The sequence below is a fragment of the Zingiber officinale genome, chromosome 8B (genome assembly GCF_018446385.1).
Source record: "Zingiber officinale cultivar Zhangliang chromosome 8B, Zo_v1.1, whole genome shotgun sequence".
NCBI lineage: Eukaryota > Viridiplantae > Streptophyta > Magnoliopsida > Zingiberales > Zingiberaceae > Zingiber > Zingiber officinale.
Window position 1 is genome coordinate 80929407 of NC_056001.1, and position 20399 is coordinate 80949805.

Below are 20399 nucleotides of genomic sequence, written 5' to 3' on the forward strand. Positions count from 1 at the left end.
GTATCAAAGTAGATACTTCTCTATGTGTATCCACACGAACAAATGATGGAGAAACCTAACAAAAGGTGTGCAAGCACCCTTTGAAAGATTCGGACAAAGAGGAGGAGAGGGAGAGAAGAAAGAGCTTGAGGAAGAAGAAGATGGAGTTACCACACAAAATGAAACTCCTCACACTAAAGTGGCCAGCCACATTCAAGAAGGGGTTTTTAAACCCCATGGGATATCAAGAGTCACAACTCTTGATCTCCCTTATGATGTGGCACAAACATGTGCTAATCTTGATGATGTGGCACATCATCATTAGCCCACTTAATGTCAACTCACCAATGAGGTGGCAAATGGTCAAGTCAAACTTGACCCTTCATCTTCCTCTCAAGTAAAGTCAAACTTGACCACTTCTCTCCCTTGGTTGATCTAATCTAACCATTGGTTAAAGTCAATTTTAATTTAATGAATCTCTATTCATTGAATTAAATTAATTAAATGAGTCTAAGTCCAAATTAGACTCACTTAACACATGAACCAAATTGGGTCCAACTCAATTAGCTCAATTTGGATTACTCTTAATCCAATTTGGTTCATCACATGAACCTAATCCTTTAGGTTCATCAAATGAACCTAATCTACATCTAATTGCCCTTTGTGTATGACCCTATAGGTTCTTATAACGTTGTCAATGCTCCTAAACTCATTTAGAAGCATAAGTTATGAGCGGTATCTAGCAACACATCATTACTACCCTAGTTATAAGAATGTTGAGATCCAACATCACCTTGTGACTACTAATTGTGTCTCTTCACAATATATGACAAGTGTCCTTCTATCCTTGACATCTAGATTGATCAATATGAGGCATAAACTGGGTCATCCTCTAATCAATCTAAATCTTGAACTCCAAGTAGACTCACTCAATCAAATGAGCTCAATATCTCATGTTGACTCATTTGGGCATGGTCATGCACTTAGTGGTCTCACTCTATCAAGAATATCGATGTCACTCCCGTCATATAGGAGGGATAGATCCCATCTACATCACTCACATCCCTCCGCATAATTTGTTACATACCCAGTAATCGCCTTTATAGTCCACCCAGTTACGGGTGACGTTTGACAAAGCCAAAGTACGTAACTCCTTATGTAGGGAACCATGATGACTTTAGGTCCAAGGACTAGTAGTGTTACTAATAGCCACATGAGAAAGTATATGACACTCATATAACGATCCGTGATACTTTCTCATGGCGGGTCATTCAGTATACTTTCTCCAATGCATACCTATGTGTCAACTTGATATCTCTATATCCATGACTTGTGAGATCAAGTCATCGAGTTGACATACATGCTAGTCTCGTCGCATTAACATTGTCCCTGAATGTTAATACTCGACTAGGAATGATTAAGAGTAGTGTTCCCTATATCATCTCACTATCGGTTCAACTAACCGATTGATATAGGTGAGAACCATCTACTCAAGGATGTTATTATACTTAGTTTATTTGGCACCAATACAAGTAAGTATAATAACCAAAAACTAAATGCCTTTATTTATATATAGAAGAATATGATATAATGAGTCCATACAACAATCCTCAAATGATTGGCTCTAGGGCTCTAACTAATATCTTGGCCGAAACTTGGAAGGAGGAAGAAGAAGTTTCATCTAGAGGAGAAGAGAAAAATGAAAATTAGGTTTTGATCTCATCCATCCCCTTTTATACTAAGTGGAAGTTGAAGGATCACTTCACACATAATCTACACATAATGAATTGTTCATATTACTCATGTGTGCTTTACCACCACCCTAATGGTAACTTTAACCAATCTTAAATAAAAGGTCTTGGATTCAATCCTAGCCCAAGGCCATTTATAAATCTATTTTTATTTCTTTTATCTTCTCTTATTTCTTTTCTCTTTTGAAAGAGAGGAAATTTACAGGTGTTACAATCTCCCATACCTTATAAAAAGTTCATCCTTGAACTTAGAACAATTGTGGATACTTCTGTCTCATATCTTTCTCACGTTCCCATATTGTCACTTCATACTTTTGACTTTGCCACAACACTTTTACTAACGATATCTCTTTGTTTCTCAGGTTCTTAACTTCTCGATCTATTATCTGAATAGGTCAACTTTCATAACTGAGATCCTCTTGAACCTGTACCGTCTGTGGTTCAATCACTTGGTTTGCATTAGGAACATGCTTCTTTAGCATTGAGACATGAAATACATTATGAATGGCTGGTATTTCTTTTGGTAGTTCCAGCTCATAAGTTACCTTGCCAACCCTTCTAGTGATCCAGTATGGCCCCACATAACGTGGACTCAACTTTCCTTTCTTTTCAAACCGCATCACTCTTTTCATAGGATATACTTTTAGGAACACTGAGTCCCCAACCTCAAATTCCAGCGGTCTATGGCGCACATCCTCATAGATCTTCTACTGGCTCTACACCGTTTCTATTCCCTGGCGGATGCTCTGAATAGCTTGGGTGGTGTCTTCGATAAGATCTGTCTGGAGTTCCATTTCTTCCTTTTCACCACATTCATACCAACAGATAAGAGATCTACATCTCCTCCCATATAGAGCCTCGTAGGATGCCATTCCGATAGTAGCTTGATAGCTATTATTATATGCGAATTCTGCTAATCATAAGTATCAACATCAGTTCCCTTTGAAATCTAAGGCACAAGCCCGTAGCATATCCTCCAGAACTTGATTTACTCGTTCTGTTTGCCCATCAGTTTGAAGATGAAATGTGTTAGTTAGAGCTCTAGAGCCAATCATTTGATGATTGTTGTATGGACTCGTTGTATCATATTCTTATATATATAAAGACATTTGTTTATGGTTATTATGCTTACTTGTATTAGTGCCAAATAACTAAGTATAATAGCGTCCTTGAGTAGAAGGTTCTTACCTATATCAATCGATTGGTTGAATCGATAGTGAGATGATATAGGGAACGCTACTCTTAATCATTCCTAGTCAAGTATTAACATTCAGGGACAATGTTAATGTGAAGAGACTAACATGTAGGTCAACTCGATGACTTGATCTCATAAGTTATGGATATAGAGATATCAAGTTGATACATGGGTATGCATTGGAGAATTTATACTGAATGACCCGCCATGAGAAAGTATCATGGATCGTTATATGAGTGTCATATACTTTCTCATGTGGCTATTAGTATGACATTAGTCCTTGGACCTGAAGTCACCATGGTTCCCTACATAATGAGTTACATACTTTGGCTTCGTCAAACGTCACCCGTAACTGGGTGGACTATAAAGGCGATTACTAGGTATGTAACAAATTATGCGGAGGGATGTGAGTGATGTAGATGGTATCTATCCCTCCTATATGATGGGAGTGACATCATTATTCTTGATAGAGTGAGACCACTAAGTGCATGGTCATGCCCAAATGTGTCAATATGAGATGTTGAGCTCATTTGATTGAGTGAGTCTACTTGGGATTCAAGATTTAGATTGATTAGAGGATGACACGGTCTATGCCTCATATTGATCAATCTAGATGTCAAGGATAGAAGGACACTTGTCATATATTGTGAAGAGTCACAATTAGTAGTCACAAGGTGATGTTGGATCTCAACATTCTTGTAACTTGGGTAGTAATGATGTGTTGCTAGATACCGCTCATTACTTATGCTTCTAAATAGGTTTAGGAGCATTGCCAATGTTACAAGAACCTATAGGGTCACACACAAAGGGCAATTAGATGGAGATTAGGTTCATTTGATGAACCAAGAGGATTAGGTTCATATGATGAACCACATTAGATTAAGAGTAATCCAAATTAAACTAATTGAGTTGGACTCGATTTGATTCATGTGTTCAATGGATCTAATTTAGATTATATTTCATTGAATCAATTTAGTCATTGAATAGAGATTCATTATATTAAATTATCTTGAATCAATGATTAGATTTGATCAACCAATGGGAGAATTTAAGTCAAGTTTGACTTGACTTGAGAGGAAGATGAAGGGTCAAGTTTGACTTGACCATTTGCCACCTCATTTGTGAGTTGGCATTAAGTGGGCTAATTATTATGTGCCACCTCATCAAGGCTAGCACATGTGTGTGCCACCTCATGAGGGAGATCAAGAGTTATGACTCTTGATATCCCATGGAGGTTTAAAAGCCTTTCTTGGAAGTGGCCGGCCACTTTTAGTGCTTGTGTGAGTTTCATTTTGTTTTGTGTAACTCCCATCTTCTTCCTTGCTTCTTCTCTCCCTCTCCTCCTCCTTGGCCAAGACCTTCAAAGGTGCTAGCACACCTTTTGTTTGGTTTACTCCATCGATTTGTTCATGTGGATACACATAGAGGGCTGTACACTTGACAACCTTGAGATCCGGCGAACCTTGGATGAGCGGGATACGTGAAGGGCTTCGCTACAAAGGTATAAGTCTCTTCCTTGTAGATCTAGGCTAGAAAACATGTACATGAAGTTTTTACAAAATTTTATAACTTCGCACGGATCCGGTGGCATGGGATTCGGGGTTTCCGCAATGCAAAAAGCGGTTTTTGCGGCCCGAAAAATCCCAACAAAATATTATGCTAAATCACAGCTTAGTGCTGAGAGCTCTTTGAACACACTCCCAGAAGTGTGAAGTAAAGCGACAATCTCTATCAGAAATTATGGTTTTGGGAACTCCATGCAATCTGATAACCTCTTTAACATACATTTGCGCTAGCTGTTCAATAGAGTAGGATGTTCTGATAGCTAGAAAATGAGCAGACTTAGTCAATCTATCCACTATTACCTAGATAGCATCGTAACCATTCATGGTTCTAGGTAGTCCTACTATGAAGTCCATAGATATATCCTCCCACTTCTACTCTGGAATCTGGATAAGCTACAGAACTCTGCCCGATCTCTGATGTTCTGATTTAACCTGTTGGCATGTCAGGCAGGTACTAACATATCTTGAAATATCTCTTTTCATTCTAGATTACCAGAAGCATTCCTTTAAGTCTTGGTGCATCTTAGTGGAACCAGGATGTATCGTGTAGGGTGTTACATGGGCTTTATCTAGAGTTTTCTGTCGTAGTTCTTCTTGGTTAGGGGCACAAAGGCGATCACCATAATATAGCATCCCACAGTCTGATACTTGGAACTCCCCATTTTCTCCTTCCTGTATTCCTTACTTGATCTTCTAAATTTTCGGATCTTCATCTTGCCCTTTCTGTATATCGTCAAGCAGGGTTGACACTAGTGTCAAAGTGGAGAGCTGCCCAGTAATAATTTCAAGCCCAAAATTTACTATTTCTTTCTTTAGGGGATGGGACATAGCAGATATAGACAATAACGTTGCACAAGATTTCCTACTTAGTACATCTGCCACTTTGTTCGCTTTTCCCGGATGGTAGCGGATTTCACAGTCATAGTCTTTGACCAATTCCAACCATCTCCGCTGTCTCATGTTTAGGTATTTCTGAGTGAAGAAATACCTAAGACTCTAGTGATCTGTGTAAATCTTACACTGAGCTCCGTATAAGTAATGTCTCCAAATCTTGAGAGCGAAGACTACCGCTGCTAACTCAAGGTCATGAGTAGGATACTTCTTCTCATAATCCTTGAGTTGTCTCGAGGCATAGGCAATCACTTTGCCATTCTTCACCAGTACAGCCCCGAGCCCCAATTTAGAAGCATCGTTGTATATATCAAAGCTTTCGTTATTCTCTGGAAGAGTCAGGATTGGAGCACTGGTTAGTCTCTTTTTCAGTTCAGTGAAACTCTTCTCACAATCCTCCATCCATTCAAATTTTATATTCTTTCTGGTAAGTACTGTCAATGGCGAAGCGATCCTTGAGAATGTTGGGTTTTTCGGGCCGTAAAAATCACTTTTTGCGTTGTGGAAACCCCGAAATTCCCATGCCACCGGATCCGTGCGAAGATTAAAATTTCGTAAAAACTTTCACGTATGAGTTTTCTAAGCCTAGATCTACTTTAGATCTACAAGATAAGAATTTACCCTTGATGCAAGCCCTTCGCTTAATCCCGCTCATCCAAGGTTGGCCGGATCTCGAGAGTATCAAAGTAGATACTCCTCTATGTGTATCCACACAAGCAAGAGATGGAGAAACCAAACAAAAAGGGTGTGCTAGCACCTTTGAATGGTTCGGCCAAAGAGGAGGATAGGGAGAGAGGTTGAGAGCTTGAGGAAGAAGAAGGAGGTTTCAACACAAAATGAAACTTACACTTGAATTCATGTGGCCGATCACATTAAGAGGGATTATAACCTCCATGGAATGCCAAGAGTCACAACTCTTGGTAACTCCCATGAGGTGGCATCTCACTTAAGTAACCATGATGATGTGGAGCATCATCATTGGCCCACTCTTTGCCAACTCACCAATGAGGTGGTAAATGATCAAGTCAAACTTGACCCTTTATCTTCCTCTCAAGTCAAGTCAAACTTGACCACTTCTCTCCCTTGGTTGATCTAATCTAACCATTGGTTCAAGTCAATTTTAATTTAATGAATCTCTATTCATTGAATTAAATTAATTAAATGAGTCTAAGTCCAAATTAGACTCACTTACACACATGAACCAAATTGAGTCCAACTCAATTAGCTCAATTTGGATTACTCTTAATCCAATTTGGTTCATCACATGAACCTAATCCTTTAGGTTCATCAAATGAACCTAATCTCCATCTAATTGCCCTTTGTGTGTGACCCTATAGGTTCTTATAATATTGGCAATGCTCCTAAACTCATTTAGAAGCATAAGTAATGAGCGGTATCTAGCAACACATCATTACTACCTAAGTTCTAAGAATGCTGAGATCCAACATCACCTTGTGACTACTAATTGTGTCTCTTCACAATATATGACAAGTGTCCTTTTATCCTTGACATCTAGATTGATCAATGTGAGGCATAGACCATGTCATCCTCTAATCAATCTAAATCTTGAATCCCAAGTACACTCACTCAATCAAATGAGCTCAACATCTCATATTGACTCAAAGGCATGGCCATGCACTTAGTGGTCTCACTCTATCAAGAATATCACTGTCTATCCCGTCATATAGGAGGGATAGATCCCATCTACATCACTCACATCCCTCCGCATAATTTGTTACATACCCAGTAATCACCTTTATATTCCACCCAGTTACGGGTGATGTTTGACGAATCCAAAATACGTAACTCCTTATGTTGGGAACCATGGTGACTTCAGGTCCAAAGACTAGTAGTCATACTAATAGCCACAAGAGAAAGTATATGACACTCATATAATGATCCATGATACTTTCTCATGGCGGGTCATTTAGTATACATTCTCCAATGCATACCCATATGTCAACTTGATATCTCTATATCCATGGCTTGTGAGATCAAGTCATCGAGTTGACCTACATGCTAGTCTCGTCGCATTAATATTGTCCCTGAATGTTAATACTCGACTAGGAATGATTAAGAGTAGTGTTCCCTATATCATCTCACTATTGATTCAACCAATCGATTGATATAGGTAAGAACCTTCTACTATAGGACGCTATTATACTTAGTTATTTGACACCAATACAAGTAAGTACAATAACCAAAAATAAATGCCTTTATTTATATACAAGAATATGATACAACGAATACATACAACAATCATCAAATGATTGACTCTAGGGTCTAACTAACAGAGAAGTTCTCTACAAATTTCCTGTAGTAGCCTGCTAACCTAAGGAAACTCCTGATTTCACTGGCATTATAGGTCTATTCCAATTACTCACAGCTTCTATTTTTGTCGGGTCTACCACATCTTTGGAATTAATGTGACCTAAGAAGGGCACTTGATCGAGCCAGAACTCGCACTTGGAGAACTTTGCGTACAACTTGCTCTCCTGAAGAATCTGTAATACTGTACTCAGATGTTTAGCATGCTCTTCCTGAGTTCTGGAGTATATAAGGATATTGTGTATGAAGACGATTACAAACTTATCCAAATATGCTTTGAGTACTCTGTTCATTAAATCCATAAACGTAGCAGGAGCGTTCGTCACTCCAAAAGGCATAACTACAAACTCGTAGTGCCCATACCTCGTTCAGAATGTCGTCTTCGGTACATCATCCTCTTTCACTTTCACTTGATGATATCCAGACCGTAAGTCTATCTTGGAAAAGACTGTGGCTCCCTTCAACTGATCAAATAGATCATCAATTCTCGGCAGGGGATACCTATTCTTGATTGTTACTTTGTTCAGTGCTCGGTAGTCCACACACTTTTGCATGGACCCATCCTTCTTCTTCACGAAAAACACCGGAGCTCCCCATGGTGAGTGACTAGGGTGAATAAAACCCTTGTCGAGTAGCTCCTGTAGTTGTCCCTGAAGTTCTTTCAATTATACTGGAGCCATGTGTTAGGGTGCCTTTGAAATTGGTTGGGTACCAGGGATGAGTTCAATCTCAAATTCAATTTCCCTATTTGGAGCTAAGCCTGGTAACTCATCCAGAAACACTTCCGGGTAGTCATATACGACTCTAACTTCTTCTAGCTTTTGGTCTCTTTCTTACTGGGCATTAACCACATAAGGTAGAAACCCAGCACATCCATTGGCCTAGAGCCCTAGAGCCAATCATATGATGATTGTTGTATGGACTCGATGTATCATATTCCTATATACTTATAAAGGCATTTCTTTATGGTTATTATACTTACTTGTATTTGTGCCAAATAACTAAGTATAATAGCATCCTTGAGTAGAAGGTTCTTATCTATATCAATCGATTGGTTGAATCGATAGTAAGATGATATAGAGAACACTACTCTTAATCATTCCTAGTCAAGTATTAACATTCAGGGATAATGTTAATATGCTGAGACTAGCATGTAGGTTAACTCGATGACTTGATCTCATAAGTCATGGATATAGAGATATCAAGTTGACACATGGGTATGCATTGGAGAATGTATACTGAATGACCCGCTATGAGAAAGTATCATGGATCGTTATATGAGTGTCATATACTTTCTCATGTGACTATTAGTATGACTATAAGTCCTTGGACCTGAAGTCACCATGGTTCCCTACATAATGAGTTGCATACTTCGGCTTCGTTAAACGTCACCCGTAACTAGGTGGAATATAAAGGCGATTACTGAGTATGTAACAAATTATGCGGAGGGATGTGAGTGATGTAGATGGGATCTATCCCTCCTATATGACGGGAGTGACATCATGATTCTTGATAGAGTGAGACCACTAAGTGCATGGCCATGCCCAAATGAGTCAATATGAGATATTGAGCTCATTTATTTAGAGTGAGTCTACTTGGAGTTCAAGATATAGATTAATTAGAGGATGACACGGTCTATGCCTCAATTTAATCAATCTAGATGTCATGGATAGAAGGACATTATCATATATTGTGAGGGTCACAATTAGTAGTCACAAGGTGATGTTGGATCTCAACATTCTTGTAACTTGGGTAGTAATGATGTGTTGCTAGATATCGCTCATTACTTATGCTTCTAAATGGATTTAGGAGCATTGCCAACGTTACAAGAACCTATAGGGTCACACACAAAAGGCAATTAGATAGAGAATAGGTTCATATGATGAACCAAGAGGATTAGGCTCATGTGATGAACCAAATTGGATTAAGACTAATCCAAATTAGACTAATTGAGTTGGACTCAACTTGATTCATGTGTTGAATGAGTCTAATTTAGATTATGACTCATTAAATCAATTTAGTTTAATGAATATAGATTCATTAAATCAAATTGGCTTGAATCAATGGTTAGATTTGATCAACCATGGGAGAATTTAAGTTAAGTTTACTTGACTTAAGAAGGAAGATGAAGAGTCAAGTTTGACTTGACCTTGACTTGACTAAATGCCATGTCATTGTGACTTGGTATAGGGCTGACCAATGATGATGTGCCACATCATCAAGGCAACTTCATGGTATGCCACCTCATAAGGGAAACCAAGAGCCTTGACTCTTGATATTCCATGGAGGTTACAAACTCACATTGAAGTGGTTGGCCACTTAAGAGGAGGGAATAAGTGCAATTGTGTGATAATTGATTCCTTCTTCTTCCTCCTCTCTTCCTCTCTTCTCTCCCCCTCATCCTTGCCGTGACCTCTAAGGGTGCTAGCACACTCTTAGTTGTTCTCTCCATCTCTTGTTCGTGTGGATACTTCTAGAGGTGTGTCCACTTGAACACACTTGAGATCCGAAGAACCTTGGACGAGCGGGATTTGCGAAGGGCTTCGCTTCAAAGGTATACTCCTTAACATGTAGATCTAAAGTAGATCTAGAGTAGAAAAACTAAGTACATGAAAATTTTTATCTTCGCACGGATCCAGTGGCTAAGAACTTCGGGGTTTCTGCAATGCAAAAAGCGGTTTTTGCGGCTCGAACGTTCTAACATTAACCACATGAGCTAGAAAACCAGCACATCCATTGGCTAACATTTTCTGAGCTTTCATGGCCGATAAGAATTTTCGGATTCTCTTCTTTGATTCTCCAATGAACTCAAACTTAGGCTCTGCCTCAGGTTAAAATCGGACTCTTCGCTTACGACACTCAATGGAAGCAGCATACTTACTCAGAAAGGTCATCCCAAAAATAACATCATAATCCGACATGTTCAGTATTATCATATCACTGTACAGTTCTTTGTCTGAAATTTTGACTGGCACAACTCGTAGCTAGTGCGTAGACATCATTATCTCTCCTGAGGGTAGTGCCATCAAGAATTGTCCACTTAGGACCTCCGGGGGTATACCTATTCTTTCAGTAAATACTATAGAGACAAACGAATGGGTTGCCCCAGTATCAAATAGCATAGTTGCATATTGACTAAAAAAGCGTATCTGACCTGTGACAACAGTAGAGGTGTTTGCTACCTCCTCTTTGGTAAGGGAGAAAACTCGAGCGTTTGTAGAACTCGGTGGGGCCTCCAGTCTGCCTTGACTATAGACTGCAATTCTTGAGTGCTTTGGTCTAGCTCTTTCTTATAGAAAACATCTAACCTGCTCTTTTCGTCGTGAAGGTGGCTGATCTCAAGTTGAGCTTCCATCAAGGCTTGATCTTGGGCCTCGTATGCTCTCTCTAAACTTTGTATTTCTGCCCTCAACAGATACCCGGCTGAGGCAGGGTCAGATTGTTGGGACTCCAGCTCCTCTAGTCGGTCCTTTAGTTCTTTATTGTGTAGGTATAAGAGAATGGCCATTTGATTCAATACCATAGATTTGGCAAAAGCCTAGGCCAGAAAGCAAGTATTTAGGGAAAGTAATAGGAAAGTTGTAGAAGAGGATTAGAACTCACCTTAACATACACCTCAGAAAACCTATCTGTTTGAGCAGGCACGGGGAGATCTTGCATTTGCTGGATACTTTCTTCCCAGCATGTTGACAACTAACCTCTTATAGTAAGACGGCTAGTAATAGCACAGGGCTGGTCCCTTAAGCCTAGCTCTGAGGATTTTGTGGTTCGATAATGGTGGTAGGTGGGAGGCTGAGACTGCGAAGGACCAGCAGTTGTTGTGCTAGGGTTGGGGGGTTGCGAATGAGGTTGCTTAGCCTGGGTGTCGTCGGTAGAAGAAGGATAAGTTGCTAGATCTGCAGAGACGTTAGGGGGGGTCTGGGAAAGGGGAAGTAGACGGCTATGATAGGGAAAGTCGGGATGGAGTTGCAGAAGTGTTGGGGGGCATAGATGCTGAAGAAGAACCCACGGGAGTTGAGGAGGGTTTTGTGAAGGCTTCTTCTTTAACAACTGGAGCTTTTCCTCATGAGATTCCTACTTGAACCTTAGGTCGGGGCATGGGAGAACCCGGGAATTGTGAACTTGAAGCAGCAGTTATGGACGGTCGGGAGGCCTGGGTCGTGGATGGACTTCCAGAGACCTGAGTAGGACTAGGAGTTCTACGTTGAGGTCGGCGAGATAATGGTTGGTCATCTGAGTCTAAATCCTCTGAGGGAGTTCGGGACCGACGAGTAGGGAGCGAAGAGGTGCTCTGGCCAATAGGATCAGTAGAAAAATGCATGCGTGGGGCTGATCGGGGAACTGAGCGAGGGGCTGATTGAGGAGATGTGGCAGCTGTTGACCCCGAGCAAGGAGGAGCAGAGTGGGGAAGGCTCCTTCTGGCCAGTATGATGCGGCCTCTGTGGTTTATTTCCTGATTGCTTAAAGGGAGGGGTTGGATCTCGGATGCACGATTCAGGGTGTTGGCTGAGTAAGGAGGACCATAGTTAGAGTGGTATGGTAAAAGTAGGATAAATGGAGTTGAGGTAAGATGGAACTTACCTAGAGAGTGAGGTAGTTTGGAAGGGATACGGCTCATCCTGAACAGGAATAACACGTCCTCTGCCAGCAGTCTAAGCAGATCCAATTGCCAGCCCACTAGCTGCACAGAAGTCTCCATAAAGAGGGGATCTATTTGAAAATCTCCCAAATGAGGTGTTGATGGAAGGGTTGATTGCCACTGAGTCGGCCATTCCACGGCAGATGAAAATTTTAGGAAGCAATACTTATCTTTCCACTCAGTATCCGAGGAGGGAAGGAAGACAAAAAAAGTAGTGCGGAGATGGTCTTAGAGATGAAACAGACCCTCGCTATGGCGGCCAGAGGGGGGGGGGTGAAAAAGTAGTGAAACAAGCGGGGGGACCAAGATATGTCACATACATCACAAAGTGCCACAAACCCACACAGGATCCTTAAGGAGTTGGGAGTTAGTTGACCCAGAGGGATTTGAAAGGTGCGGCTCATCGCAGAAAATAGAGGGTGAACATGAAAGCGAAGGCCGACGACAAATTGCTCTTTGAAAAAAGTAATATACCCTGCTGGAGGGGAGGATACTCGGTGAATCTCAGAAGGTATAATGATATGTATGTCTCTCGAAATCTCATATGAGTTACGGAGATCATCCAAGCCCACTCCAGTTAAAGTGGAAACTCCTGGAGCATAGACCGGGGTTGGTGAATTCATGGGGAAGACGAGAACAGGACACAAGGAGGTGAGTTCAACAGGGAGTGGAAACAAGAAGCGGATGAAAGCTGGGGGCGATAAAAAGTTCAAGGGAATGGAGAAGAGGATATATTGATAGCCACCACTCCAAGGGGCATTATTATCGGCGGTCATTCAACTATCCAGGGCAAAAGTAGCTCGTATCATTAAAGTAAGAGAGACCGTTGGATCGTCATAAAAAGCGGAGCCAATGAAATGTGTTAGAAAAAGTAACGACGGGGAATACGAGGAGAAAAAAGAGTAATGGTGACCTCAGGAACAGATACCATTACAGTGGCTCTCGGACCTTTGAAAATCAAGGTAAAAGGACAGTGAGAAATCAGAAACCCCAATCAATAATCTAGGTCGAGACCATAGAGAAGTCAAAGCTAGGGCTTGGTCGGTAAGTAGGACGGCCTTGCTTTGGAGGGGGAACATACTGGACAAATCTTTTGGGCGTAGCGAGATAGAAACAAATGCAAATACACAAGATTCAATAACAGGTATATGTTCAAAGATAAGTTCAAAGGTAAAGTGCTTACACCCCCAGGTCTAATGCAGTGTAAAGCTATGGAAGAAAATACAGATCAATCATCATCGTCAAAAGTGGGAAAGGCTTCTTCGGGTAGCTCTTCCAGGAGGCGGGCCCTATTCAAGAAATCCTCTGGCATAGTTGATTGGAGAAGACCTTGCTCGAGCAGCTGACATACTACACCCGCACAGCCGTAGCAGATCATCTCATCAATTAGATGGCCTATCTTCTTCCCAAAGGAGGGAGATTTGATATAGGACACTCTATATGCTTTCAAGCGATCAGTTTCGCTCACCCAGTATTCTGCTAGCTCGCCCTTGGCTTTATCCACATCGACCCGAGCCAGCGACATCTCTTGTTTGTTGGTGGAAGTTTCCTTTTGGGTCTGGAGTAGGTCTGATTGCAAGGACTTGATGGTGGCTTGCCCGACCTCCCATTGGCTTTTAAGGGTTGCCTCTCAATCGTTGCTAGCGGCTAAGTTCGCCTTGGTGGTCGCCAGGTCTTTCTCCAGGGCGGCGTAAGACTCTTGAAGAGGCTTTAGTTATTCAAAAAGAGTAGTCACCTTCGATTCTTTCTCATTCAGGTCGGCTAGGATCTTGATACGGCGTTGCCCATCCGATTTCAGCTGGGATTTAGTAGTTTTTAGGGCACTTTCCAGTGTCTTCATTTTTTCTGACGCTACATGAGCCAAGCTCCGAGCGGATTGAGTAGACTCCCCGACAGCATGGAGGTAGGATTGTACAGGGTCATCCGGGGCCGCTGGATCTAGCACATGCCGCGGGGTTAGAGGTAGCTCTAGTTCCCGTATGCGAGCCTTCAGTGACTCGTTCTCTCGTTGCAAATCGGCCACTACGTGGGCAAGGCTCAGGCCCACAGAACAGGCTTCTACATGTTGGTTGGTCCTAGGAAGATCGTACTGGTTCCACTGTACAAAAATTTTGTACAAGTGTCGAACCTTTCCTAAACAACCTATTGTATTCTTTAGAAATTAAATTAGGAATCACAAATGGAACTTAACATTATTGATTCCAAATTTAACTTATCTATTCTTAATGGTTTAGATTTGGATAGCAAATGGAACTTAACACTATTGATCCAAATCCACCTATGTTATAAAGTTAATTAAATATTTATTTCGAAAATCGACTTCCAAGTCAAACATGGCGAGGCACTAGGCCTTCTTGGGTATGAGATCATCCACCACTGCCTCGACAAAGCCTTTAATAGAAATTCAATATTTAATTTCCTAAAATAACATTAGGTTTAACCGAAAAGAACAATCGAATCGTGAGCAACTATTTTTTTCTTTTCTTTTAATCGATAAGTCAAAGAAATAAATGCTAAATATATGTGCTTGTTATTATATTAGGATTAAGAGCACACACTTCCATAATAACTAAGGTTTTGTTCTTTTATTAAGTTAGTATAAAAAGAACTTACCTTAAATGGTCCTACTCAATACACTTAGAGTGTACTAGTGTAATTTATTAGTCAAGATAAACTAATACCTAATTACACTACGACTATTCCAACAGTTTGTTCCTTTCCAGCTTAGTCGTGAGCAACTGTTTATAATTTATAAAGAACTGATTACATGATCTTCTATGTGTGACACAATACATCATGTTACCTACAATATAAATTAATTGAACAACTACACTTAGCAAATAAATGTAGACATTTGACCAATTTGATTCTTTTATTTCAAAATTAGATGTTTACAAAAAGCTAGGATTTTAGTATACACTCTAACAATCTCCCACTTATACTAAAAGACTAAGCTGCCATATCTGCTGCCATACATCTGATTCCCATCCCCTCCACATGCCGATCAAAAGATTTTGCCGGAAGGGCCTTAATGAAAGGATCTGCCAAGTTATGACCTAATGCAATCTAGGCGGCAATAACTTCTCCTCGTTATACGATGTCTCGTATTGGGTGGTACTTGCGCTCTATTGTGTTTATTTGCCTTATGAACTTATGGTTTCTTCGAGTTTGCTACTGCACCACTATTATTAAAAAAATTGTAATAATCTTTGGGCAAACCAGAAATCATGTCTAAGTCCATCATGAAGTTTCTAAGCCATATAACTTCTATGGCTGCCTCAGAGGCTGCCACATACTCAGCTTCTATGGTGGAGTCCGGAAAAGCACCTATGCTTAACACTCCTCCATAGTTATGACTTCACTTCCTAAAGTAAACATAAAACCCTAAGGTTGACTTACTATTTTCCCTATCTGATTGGAAGTCAGAATCCGTGTAACCCATAGGGATCAAATCATCTGCTTACCATATAATCTCTAGTCCCTCTAAGGTACTTCAATATATACTTTACCACAGTCCAATGTCCCTGTCCAGGGTTACTTTGATATCTGCTAACCATGCCCACGACAAAACAGATATCCGGTCTCGTTCACAACATAGCATACATTAGGCTTCCGACAGTCGAATCATAAGGAACTACCTTCTTGTCCTCTATCTCGTTTGATGCCTTCGGAGACATCTCTTTAGATAAATATATTCCATGCCCAAAAGGTAGAAAAACCTTTTATGGAGTCTTGCATGATAAAACGAGCTAGGATAGTATAAAGCTCGGGATAAGCACGACATTCTTTTCTTGTGATCCCTTTATTTCCGAGAATACGTGCGCACTCTCCCAAGTCCTTTATTTTGAATTGTTTGGACAACCATACCCTTACATCCGACAACACTTTGATATTGTTTCCAACTACCAAAAATGTCATTTACGTATAGTACAAGAAATACCACCACGTTTCCATCACACTTCTTGTATACACAAAATTCCTCCGGTCACTGAATAAATTCATAGGTCTAGATTACTTTATTAAATCGGATGTTTCCAAGACCTTGAAGATTTACTTCAGTCCATAGACCGATTGAGCTTACATATATGATGCACTTTGCCCTTTGCAATGAACCCCTCTGGTTGCTTCATATAGATGCTTTCTTCAAGAATTCCTTTAAGGAAAGCTATCTTGACATCTACTTGTCAAATCTCATAATCCATATGAGCAACAATAGATAAAAGAATTGGGATAGACTTAAGCATGACTACCGATAAAAAATTTCCCTTTTTCAACAAGCCTTGATTTGAAAGTTTCAACCTTCCCGTCTGTCCTTCTTTTTCTATTGTGGACCTAATGATTTTTACACAATTTTGGTTATTTTATAAGCTCTCAGACTTTATTAGAATACATATATTCTAATTCTATATTCATTGCTCTTTGCCAAGATGTTGCATCTTTATCTTGGAATGCTTCATGTCCGGGGACCAGATTCATGTTCACCAGGGATCAAGTCCAAAGACTCTCCCAAAACATGAATCTTTCAGGTTGCCTAACAACCCTCCCACTACAACGAGGCACTTTGTGCAATTGTGTATCATTTGTGATACGTGTTGCAGTTTCTTGTGGTACTTCATCTTGTACTATTGGTACTAAATTAGACGTGTCCTTTATTATTTAAGAACAAATTTACTTACAGGCTTGTGGTTCATTACATAGTTCTCTTCTAAAAATCAGGCATTGGTGCCAACAATATCCTTATGATTTTTAGGACTATAAACCTCCTTTTGTTTTCCTAGGATAACAAGTGAACTCCTGTCCAACTTATCAGTATCTCCCTTCAGCACATGTGCTGGACTACTGATGTGCGTAGATTATATACTCTTTTATGCATGTTTTTACGCACATTTACATACTTTGAGCATGCTTGATCTATGCATTTTTATACTTCCAGCTTTCCTTTTAGCATATTTACTCTTTTGGTTCAGAGATCTGCTTTTTGTGCATTTTCTGTACACAGGAGTCGATTTGGTGAAGAATCTACATCCTTGGGCAAGCATTGGAGGAAACAAAGGGAGAAAGCACCGGGCCGTGTACCTCACACGGCCCTGCACTGGTATGGAGCTCGGGCCATGTGGAGTTTGGCACCAACAGAAGTGGAGAATGACATGGCCGTGTGAACTTCACAGTGTCAAGATTAAGCTAACGAGCGAAGCCTTACATGGCGTGTGGATCTACATGGCGTGTGAGGTTTCTAGAGACTAAGCAGTGTGGTAGTGTGCACCACTGCGGCCGTGTAGCATTCTAGAGACTAAGCGGTGTGGCGTGTGAACCCTGCAGTGCGGTTTTTGAGAGAAGGGCTGGACATGGCGGTGTGAATCTCACACGGCCACGGGCCGTGTGGCGCCCGATTCCTCCTCTATTTAAACCCTCCTTCATGAATTGAAGGGATCTCTCCCTTTGGGAGAAGAGAAGATTTGGTGGTTTCCTCCCATTCTTGGGAGGATTTCAGGGCGATTCTCTTGGCGATTCCGGCTCCGGAGCGAGGATTGGATCCGAAGACGAAGCTTCTTCGTAGATAAGTTTTCTCTTTCCCCCCTTTTCTTGGTTTCTTGGATTGGGGATTCAAGGAATGCTTATATTCTCTATTTCTTCGGGTTTTCTTCCTCGATTCATGGAGTAGATCTTGTATTCTAGGATGAAGGGAGTATTTGTATGATGGATTGATGTAATCTCTTATGGATTTGCCATTCTCTTGTTTCAATGACATTATCTTGCTTGTATCAATTGGATCTTGAACGATTAAAGATGATTTGTGCTTAATTCTCATTCTTGATTAATTGTTTGAATTTCGTATGGATTTTGTAAAGATAAACTCTCACTCGATCATCCGAGGGATCCACGTGACAGGTGCAAGCTCGTGTAAGGACGTTTGAGAGACAATCTTGAAGAGGAAATTGGAATATTCAAGAGAGTAGGATGGATTTTGTGATTAGTTTCTTGTATCTTGATAGATTGATAAGTCGTGGGCTTCTACGTTGATATCCGAGGAAGGCATAGTAATAGGTGCACTTCTGTGTAAGGACAACATAGGTTCATGTCTAATTAATCCTATTTAGATACATTTCTCAGTCCTTAGCCGGTTGTCTATTGCAAGAGAGAACCGGAAACTTTCTACATGTTTGGCAATTGAGGGATAAGAATTGGTGAACCACTTACATTCGAGAAATCATACAAAGAAACCGAAACTCCTAGAATCTCCCTTTATCATACCCCAAAACACTAAACTCTTGTTAGTTGATCTTTAAGATTAGATTTGTTTACCTTACTTTGCTTTTGAAACGATTGGATAGTTGTTTGGCTAATTCGCATTGAGACATTTCTAGTGCTTATTCCAGTCCCTGTGGAAACGATAATCTTTTATATTACTTGCGACATTTCCGTACACTTGCGGAGAGCGAATAAGTTTTTGGCGCCGTTGCCGGGGACTGCGCTATAACATTAGGAATTATCAATTGAGTTAGACTAAACATAATTTTTATTTTTTTCTTTTGATTTGCATAGTTATAACTAATTGTTAGAATTCTGTTTTCGTAAGTTTTTCCTTTCTTGAATAACATTCTTGATAACTCTTTTTGTTGGAATTCTAATTCTAATTCCAACTTTGCATTCTTGATTTCTAGTACTCTAATCTAACTTTTCTCTATTTTCTCTTTTGATCTTGTTTCTTTCTTCTTTTCTTTTGTAAACATATCTTGCAATTTTTAGCATATGAATTATTCTAGACATTTTTCTTTTTTCTTTTATCTTTCTTTCTTGTTTTCATTATGCACTTTCTTTCTTGCAATTTAAATTCTGCATTTGCTTTCTTGCTTTTCATATTGCATTTTATTTCTTGTTTTTGATTCTTGATAATTTTCTTTTTTCTTCTTGAATATCCATGAGCACTAACATGTCAAGCAGGACCATGAGAAATTTTTCTACACCCTTTTCTGCAAGATTTTTATCTCCCATTGAGCAACCTCAAATTGAAGTAGAAAGTTTCCAACTAGACCCAGAGATAATTTTCATGATACAAGGTCACAAATTTGGAGGAGAAGTATCAGAAAGTCCTTATCTGCATCTTGAAACATTTTTAGAGATTTGTGATTTGGTGAAATGTGAAGGAGTATCAGCAAATGCAGTTCGATTGATGATATTTCCTTTCAGTATCAAGGATAAAGCAAGGACTTGGCTATATTCTCTCTATCCTCAAAGCATCACAAGTTGGGAACAATTGGAGAAGCAATTTCTGAATCATTTTTTCCCTCCAAGTAGAACGGTGTATATGAGGAATTGCATAACAAATTTTTCTCAGGCATATGGAGAATCATTATTTGAAGCATGGGATAGATTCAAGAGTCTTCAAAGACAGTGCCCTCATCATGGTTTTGAAAAATGGTTGATTTTGCACATATTCTATGGGGGAATTTCTTTCTCAGACAAGACTTTATTGGATTCATCAGCTGGAGGTTCTTTTATGGACAAAAGTGTAGATGAAGCTTATTCGTTAATTGATCAAGTGACATTGAACCTCCATGAATGGTCGAACAAAAGTTGGATGGAATTTCCCTCAGATATTCAAAAAGTGCAAGCTATAAATGTAAGAGAGCCTGTCAAACAAAATGAAATTCAACCACCTAAAAATGTTGAAATTCACAAGTCACAGAGTGAGGAGTTCAAACATTTGGGGGCAAAGCTTGATAGTATTATTTCAAAATGATTTAAAGAAGATCCCCCTCCTACACAGTCAAGATCCAATGAAAAGTATGATGATGTTGGGTTGAGAAGTGGAAAAAATCATGAAGAACTTCTGAAGAACGACATGTTTAGAATTGAGGAGAAGAATAATAGAAGATCACAAGAACTCAGTTCCATTTCTCTGGGAAGTTCCCAAAGGCTAGAAGTACCTTTCCCTCAACGATTAATCACACCAACATTAGATAAGCAAGTTGGACCTCCTCCAAAAGCTCAAAGGGAATTTGGGAAAAAGGGAGTTCAGTCTTTCCCAGGACCTTCACTGAGGGTTCCTT

The 20399-nt window shown here is 40.1% G+C and overlaps 1 non-coding gene across 1 annotated transcript; it reads right to left on the reverse strand.

Moving 5' to 3' along the window:
• Positions 1-19652: 19652 nt before the first annotated feature.
• On the reverse strand, positions 19653-19758 carry LOC122018208. Its single transcript, XR_006121639.1, has one exon. It is a non-coding gene; the product is annotated as a small nucleolar RNA R71 (small nucleolar RNA).
• Positions 19759-20399: the final 641 nt, after the last annotated feature.